Source organism: Lolium rigidum, chromosome 6 (genome assembly GCF_022539505.1).
Source record: "Lolium rigidum isolate FL_2022 chromosome 6, APGP_CSIRO_Lrig_0.1, whole genome shotgun sequence".
NCBI lineage: Eukaryota > Viridiplantae > Streptophyta > Magnoliopsida > Poales > Poaceae > Lolium > Lolium rigidum.
In genome coordinates this window covers 105,570,078-105,578,531 of record NC_061513.1, presented here as the reverse complement: position 1 = coordinate 105,578,531, position 8,454 = coordinate 105,570,078, and positions in this window count along the sequence as shown.

Below are 8,454 nucleotides of genomic sequence, written 5' to 3'. Positions count from 1 at the left end.
ATAGAGTGTTCGGTTTTCTCTACATTGTTAGTCAACAAACAACTAGAGGAAATAGAAGCATTTTGATTATGGGAGCAAGACAAGGCAAGCATATCATCATGGGATTTATGTAAGCAATTTGCACATGATATGCAAGGACTATCAACACAAGCATGTAAATTATTTTTAACGCTAGATGTGTTTAAGTCCAAAGAGGAAGTATTGCAATGAGATAGAGATGAAGAATCATCACTATTGAGCACAATATCAACATTGCGATATTCCTCACCACTCACCATATCATTACCTCGTGTCTTGCTACACGTTGGTGAAGTGGAAGAAGATGGTAACTCATCACGGCCGGAGGTGGAAGCAACTTGGAGCTCTTCATGATGTGAAGGGGAAGAGAGCTCCTCGGAGACACCACCAACCAAATGAGAAGTGGATCCACCAAACATTTCCTTAAGCTTGATCCACATCTCATGAGACGATTTTCGCTTTATATATATCAAGAACCCATGAAAATCTGGTCTCAAAGAGAATACAAGCTCATTAGATACTTGAGCTTCAAGATGTAAGTTTTTCTCATCCTCTAAAGATAGATTTTGAGGGTCCATCGGAGGAGAAAAACCTACATCTAGAAATTGTTCAATGTTTGGACACAAGGTCCGAAGTTTGCAAAGCAAGCAATTTCGCCACAAAAGATAATTTGTGCCAACAAAGATAATTGTGTCATTGTGCACTAAGTTACTAGCCGACATCTTTACTCTCAAGGCGGTGAAGCCTTAAACAAGGAGAGACCTTGCTCTGATACCAATTGAAAGATCGAGATGTCGCCTAGAGGGGGGGGTGAATAGGCAATTACAAACTCTTGCGGATTTGTCTTGTAAGAATGCGGAATTAAACTAATGTTTAGTTTACAAGCACAAACCCTAAATATGCTAAGCTCAACTAAGTGTGACAATGGCAACTAGAGCTAAGCAAGATAGGCACAAGATATATGTAGCACAAGTGATAGCAAGATATATGTACTTCAAGCACGATGGCTATCACAAGGAAAGAGAGCTCGGGTATAGAAATAACCGAGGCACGCGGAGACGAGGATGTATTCCCGTGTTCCCTTGCTTTGCAACAAGGTACGTCACGTTTGGAGGAGTGGAGGTCCCACGAAGGATTCCCGCGCCACGAAGGCTCAGCCCTATTCTCCGAACCACACCCACGAAGGATAATGGCCCTTTCCTTATGGTTAGCTTTTCCTCCGCTCCGGAGATGGCAAGCTCCACAACCACTTCACAAGCTCCACGAAGGAGAAGCCCGGGCCTCTTCACAATCTTCTTGAAGAGATCACCGGAGCACCAACCGCCAAGCCAACTAGGAGGTTTCCCTCCAAGAGTAACAAGCTCACGGTCTCTCACTCGAACTAATCGTGTTGGAGAGCTCAACACTATGCAATGATGCAAAGCAAGAACACTAGAGGTGTTCAAATCCTTCACTCTCAAATCCCACCAAAGCAACGAATGCTAGGATGAGATTGGAGAGGAAGAACAAGGGGGAAAGTCAACCAAAGACTCCAAGATCTAGATCCCAAGAGATTCCCTCACTTAGAGAAGAAATGGTTTGGTGGAAGTGTAGATCTAGATCTCCTCTCTCAAATCCTCAAATATGAGCAAGAATGGTTGGAGGAATCAAGGGAGAGAGCAACTTCTTCAAATGCAACAATGGAGGTGAGAGAAAGGGGAAGAAGCTATTGCTCAAGGTGGAAGAAGGGCTATTTATAGTCTAGGGAGAAAAATAACCGTTGGGAAAGAAACGGGGTGAAAAACGCATAAAATTCGGGCGTAAAAGAGGCCGGCCGGCTGCCGGGCCGGCCGACCGGCCCGGGCGTTGAGGAGCCCGGTCGGCAGTCCGGTCCGACCGGCCCAGCAACCGGGTGCGGCCGTGGCGCACCGGGCGGCGGAAGGCTCGAGGCCGCGCGGGAGCAGCCGGGCCGCGTGGGCGGCGGCGGCACAACGAGCCGCATGGGCGGCGTGGAGCCGGGCCGCGCGGGGCGCGGACGGGGCGCGGGCCGGATGGGGGCGGGCGGCCCGGTTACGGTCCGGTCGGACCGGAGGGCTGGCTGGGCTGGCCGGTGCGTGGGCCGGTGGCTGCCCGGTCGACCGGGTGGGCCGGCGTGCGGCCCGGCAGGCCGGGCGGCAACCGGCTGCCTTCCCTCTTTCTTTCTTTTCTTTTTCTTTTTCCTTTTCTTTAATAACTATTGCTCCCGAACTCCGATTGACATGAAACAAATTCTGTTGGAAAGATAATAACAAATGCCATCCAATAGAAAGTGCAAACTCAAGAAATTGTAGGAGGGGATTTTATCATGAATATAAAAGGGTAGAACCTTATATCATGAATAACCGGTAAAATCACCCATCCTCGAAAACGCAATAGAAGATGCATGCGAACTCCGTTTTCGATGAACTTGGGCTTGTTGTAAAGCTAGCAACAAGCTCAAGAACCTCACATAGAGAAACACCAAGAAGCAATAAGGATATGCAAAGTATGCAAAGGGTTGAGCTCCCTAAGACGATGTGATCAAGTTATCCAACCGAAAGCCCCTCTTAATAGTGCGGCTATCTATCCTATAATCCGGTCTCCCAACATCCACCTTGAGACCGGTAAAGGAAAACCTAGCAAGGCCATACCTTTGCCTTGCGCATCCCGCTTGACCTTGATGATAACTCTTCAAGCTTCACTCAAGCCGGAATGCCTCACTTGACCAATGTTGCTTCGTGAAGACTCACAAATGCTCCCCCATACACTATGATGGGAAAGCTCCATTGATACACATCTTCACTAGTCCATTATCACCAAATGGATGGCAAGCTTCAAGCATGTGATTCACTTGAGATGCTCATCTTGAACTTGCCCAACTCAACCTTGTATCTTCACATACTCACATAAGATAGAGCATGGCTAATATTGAGTTCCACATAAGAACTCCATCTTCATTTCTTCTTATTGATCATATCACATATATATATCTTCATACCGATGATCTTGATGCCAATACACAAGATATACCTTTATCTTCATGGCATCCATACTTGAATCCAACACATGGAGAGCAAGTAGTACCTATGGAATATTCCTTCATATAAACTCACTGAAAACATTAGTCCATAGGGGTTGTCATTAATTACCAAAACCACACATAGGGGCAATGTACCCTTACACTTTTCGAAGGAAGTGGTTGAGTGGTTCCCAACGGGTTGCGTCTATGTTCACCTTGTTATGATCTTGCTCGTGCTTCTGCCATGTACTGACCCTAGGTATCAAAATAGTTCTACTAGAGATACTTCATTAGGCTGAAACTTTGAATAGTTCGAAAATTCAACTATGGATAGTGCCATTTAGTGTGTGCATATGTTTTTTTTTCCAACTTTACCATAGGACCCTATACTAAAAGATCAAAAATAAAAGTTATGTTGGTGCTGTTAAATCCTCGACTTAGCATGTACTTCCTAATTTATTAGTATGATGCTTAATAGACTGGTAATAAACTAATAATCATGTACGTGCAACGTGCATCTCCTTTAAAAGTCATATAGGAACAATTCCAAAACATATTCTTACACCAAACTACATAGAAATGTAATGGAACTTTTGAGAAAACAGTAGTTAATATTTTTAACATTGCTGGACCAAATATACGTGGCAATGCTATTGCATAGCTCATTGACAGCTTGCAACATAACACCATTAATTCTGGCATTGGTTTATGAAAGCTCCCAAGAAGAGTCATCAGTTTAATTTGACAAACTATTGCAATGCTAGGAACAGGGTTTACAACAGATACATGTAGTGCGAAAATCATTAGGATTGCATATCTTGTCGAAAATCTTCATCCAAATATCATAGGCTCAGTATTCTCGTCAGATGCAACACATGGTTCGCCTAACCGATGACCATTCATTTGGCCTCATTATCGTCTGCCAACATCTTTGTTGCAATTAAACAACAAATGGTAAGAGTTGGGATGTCAAAATAACATGTACCAAAAAATATATTTCTAAGTTTTGTAAGAATAAGTATGTAATAATAATTCAATACCCCCATCACGGCACTAGAAAGGATGATATGATGCGCAACAAGGACCGGTGTTTACTGGGGTTGCCTCTTGCGGTGCAATGAGAATACCTCCAGGATGCTAAGCCACTTGTCATAGTGCATGGAAATCAAAACACTTTCTAGCCACCTTATAAAATATCCAAATGGGTTAAGAAAATAAGCACACTAATTTTTAAATCAAGTTCACATAAGAGGTAAGGCTGCAGTTTTTTCCGCCAGGCTGGTATAGGTGGATTGAATCTATGCTAGCCCTGATTGGATTTGTGCCAACATTTGAGAAAAAAAATTATTTTGACAATAGAGTGGAAGTTGCATTTCCATGTAATGAAAAACATAACATTCAAAGTCAAATCTATACGACAAAATCGCTAAAGGAATGATGTGTTCTAGATATAAATAAACTCATTCATCAAATTTGATCAATGATTGTAAAAAAGTGAAACTTTGACAATTATGTTTCAATTGTATTCATCTTTGCAATAAACGGGTCGACTTGATGGAGACGCCACACAACAATGAGCTAGTAATTTTCTCATAGCACATGTCAGAACTAAATCACACAAACACCGCGCGTAAGCCCTTGCCACGCCTTATCCAATATCCATGTTTCTCCATTCCTTGACTCCTCAACGACAAACTCTAGTTTCAGTGTCAAAATAATAATTCTCCATCCATTCATTATCCAAAGTCATTTTTAGTCTTGCCTTGGGCCGAACCCTTTTAGGATTGACCAAGTTTGTGTACAAAATATCAACATATCATGTTTTCATAATACATTTGACATCTTGTTCTATAAGCTCGGTCAAACATAATCATGTTTGGTCTAGCTAAGACACAAGTAAGTAGCCTTGTATACACGAATGGAGTAAAATAAAACGGTGTCATTCTTTCTAATGTTTTATTGTACGTGCACTATAGCCAGTGAAGTAAAATAACTAGTAAGCGGAAACAATTTGTCCATTTCTGAAAGAGCAAGAGTTGATCGGTGATTTGTCTGTATAGTACTTCACAACCAAACTTTCGTTTTTTTTTTTTGATTTGAGAACAATATACCTGGGCATGTGTCGGGCCAGCCCGAGGTAGGCCCGACGCAAAAAAATCCGGCCCAAGCCCGGCCCGAGCCCGGCCCGAGCCCGACCAAATTCCCACCAAGCCCGTCGGGCCGGGCCGTAGTGTTAAAGTGCGTTTTCGGGCTACCCAGGCCCGGCCCAGCAGTCGGGCCAACATTTCTGGCCCAGGCCCGAGTTTTTCAGGCCGGGCCCGGGCCGGGCCGTCGGGCCGGGCTGCCCATGGCCAGATATAGAGAACAACGACCAAACTTTCGTGAGAGAACTACTAGAAGTCTAGAACACAGTGAAGCAAATTTGACCCTCGACCAAAGCTGTGCAAAAAGAGATTACTCGTCAAATGGATCGGCAGAGGGCCATCAGCCCATCATATGCCATACAAACGGGCCGGGGTAGCGTACCAATCAGATTTTCTTTTAACTTTTCGAACTCCCATTTTCCCGTCTCGTGTCCGTTCTATCAGCAGAAAGCCCCCTCCCGTCCGCCGCCAGCTGACTCTCCGTCGGCGAAGGCGCAGCTCATCGTGTCCTCCTCTTCGCGCGTGAGGTCGCGCCCCCCTACGGCGATGCAGGCCGACGGCGGTGAGGGGGACCCGGAGGAGTTCAAGGAATTCACTGATCAGCAACTGCAGTCGAAGGTCACGCGCCTGCGCGCTCTCCGTTCCCGTACAGCCGACGGCGGAGAGAAGGTGGGGAGGATGATCTACCGGGTGGAGAAGGAGCTTGATCGCCGCCGCGCTGCCGGGCCAACGAAGGTGAGCGAAATCTGGGTTTTGCGCAATCCTTTCCGGGGCCATGTTCTGCAAACTGCGCAGGGCACCGGCTGCTTTCCCTATTCGTGCATGCAAAGATTATCCGTAGTTTGATTGGGCTTTGGGTAGTTATGGAGTTGTTGGTCTGTATCATGGTTTTCTTCTCCTATATGGTTTTCTGGATTTAATTTGGGGTTTGGGGTGAGGTTCTGGGCTAAACAAAGAATTTTTTAGTTGCTTTCAGCTATTGAAACTGCACTCAATAGTTCACTAAAAATGGAAATTGCACTGAACAGGATGAGGGGGGCCCGGATGGATTCAAGAATTTTACCGATCAGGATCTGCGGTTGAAGAGCAAGAGGTTGCATGCTCTCGATGGGAGTACACCCAAAAGTGGCAAGAAGTTGCGGAAGCTTGTATGTCCAGTGGAGAAGGAGATTGATCGCCACCACTCTTCTGGGGTGAGCAAAATGCATGATTTTGGCGCATCGTTCTTTAGAGGCTTTTCTGGGTTTACCCTATGAGAGTTTAGAACGAGGTTCTGGGTTACAAAAATGGACTTTCAGTTGCTTTCACTATCGAAATTGCACTGAATTAAAAAAAAAACTCCACCCTTGGAGGAAGAAGCCCGGAGACATTTTTTAGGTCAAGTAAAGGCCCCGAACAACACCAGGCCCGCCAGCAAAGGTGGCGCACTGAGCAGCATGTCACGCACGGGGGCATCACACAATGAGGAGCCTCTTTTTTATGACAAAGGCGGGACGGTTTGGCCGTTTCCTTAAGATCATAAAATAAAAGAATATAAGAAAAAAGAGTAAATATAGAAGAAAGAATTTGATTAAAAATAGATAAGACGAACGAAGAAGCGAGAAAAGAAAAGTCAATGGTCACATCTGCAGGCAAAAAGTAAACAGCCTTGAGGCAATATCCTCTCGGGCGAGATAAACCATCTCAAAAAAAAAAAATTCAGTTCTCATTGACTATCCGGCAGTTTTGTACCTTCCACCACCAATACTCGTGGGGAGATAAGTCATTAGCGAGACCAGGTGGAATAGAATCCAACTCTAAATAATACCCCTCACACACGCGTTGGTCCGATGATTTGTTTGCCATTGGCCTATGGTATAGAGTGTTTACCTTTTTTTTTGAGAAACAGGGTTCAAGACCTTGTCGGTAGCCCCACTCCCGGAGGTCTTACCGCCGCGCTGGACACATTGGATAGTTCACCAAAAAGGAAATTGCATTTAATAGTGAATAAATAAATTAACTCCTTTTGGAAGTGTACGACTTCCATGTTACAAGATATATTCTAGAAATCGTAATTATTAACCTGAGATGATTGGTAAGCATTGTCACCTGTTTCTTCATATATTTTTATGTTGAACATGATAAAATTGTGGTTGACTAAAGGGAGTATTTTAGCAGCTGACTCATGTTCTACCTTTTCTTGACAGTAAGTTTATTTTGTTTTCAGTAGGTGAATTTATAACTACTAGCTAGTAGTTTAGCCTTAGGTGATGTGGGTTTAGAAGTTTCGATGCTGATTGATTTCATGTAAAAGATATCTATTTATGACAATGAGTGCTCATGAATGACATTACTTGACGCGCTCCAGTCAGTGGCGGAGCTGCACCATCATCATATATTCATATAAGGGGCCAAAAGATTTAAATGAGAGTTGTTGGGTGCAGTTTGAATTATTTTGTAGTTTGAAAAAAGTGCTAATCTTTACTATCTGAAGTGCCACTGTCAATATCCTTGTACTCTTGATTAATTCTAAATTCATGGTTTACTATCTGAAGTGCCATTGTCAATAGCCTTCTTCTCTTGATTAACTGCAGATTTATGCTCTCCCCTTTTATATTCAGTCAAGGAAAGTATATATTTCCTTTTGTTCATGACAGTTCGAAGCTATGACTATAGATCTGCAATCAAATAGCTAAGTTGGCAAATAAACAGCTTATGCCAAACATCTATTTTGCATGATGTTTCATTAAAATCTGGAATGAGTTTGCCGCATCAGTCATTTTGTGTTATGTTATGGACATGTAAAGGAGATACTTTGTCTCCACATTCAGGACAACTAACAAGGAATAAATTATTTTCCAGAATTTTCAATTTTATTATATTCCAGAGTGGTATCATTGGTTATCCTTATATATTCGTACTTGTTAGCTTATTTCATACATGTCCTGAATTAAGGTTTTCTTTACTCATTCTAGGTTGAGACAGGTCATATACAGAAGGCGCAGACACCCAGTGTGGATGATCCCTACGCCTCCGGTAATATTTATGCATCTATTTGTTCTTATGAAATGCACGTCATTAGTAATATCGCAGACATATTCTGTTTTCTTTTCTTGTACCTAGCTGATGGCCAGCTGAAACCCATATGGATAACTTCATGTAGAAGAAGGCCAAAAGACATGGCTTGAAGGTGATTAGGGCATCAGAGGGGGTGCTAACTATAGGCTAGTTCATTATATTGATAATAAATACATGCTATTCCATATTCCCGAAAAGAATACATTATATCCCTTGCAT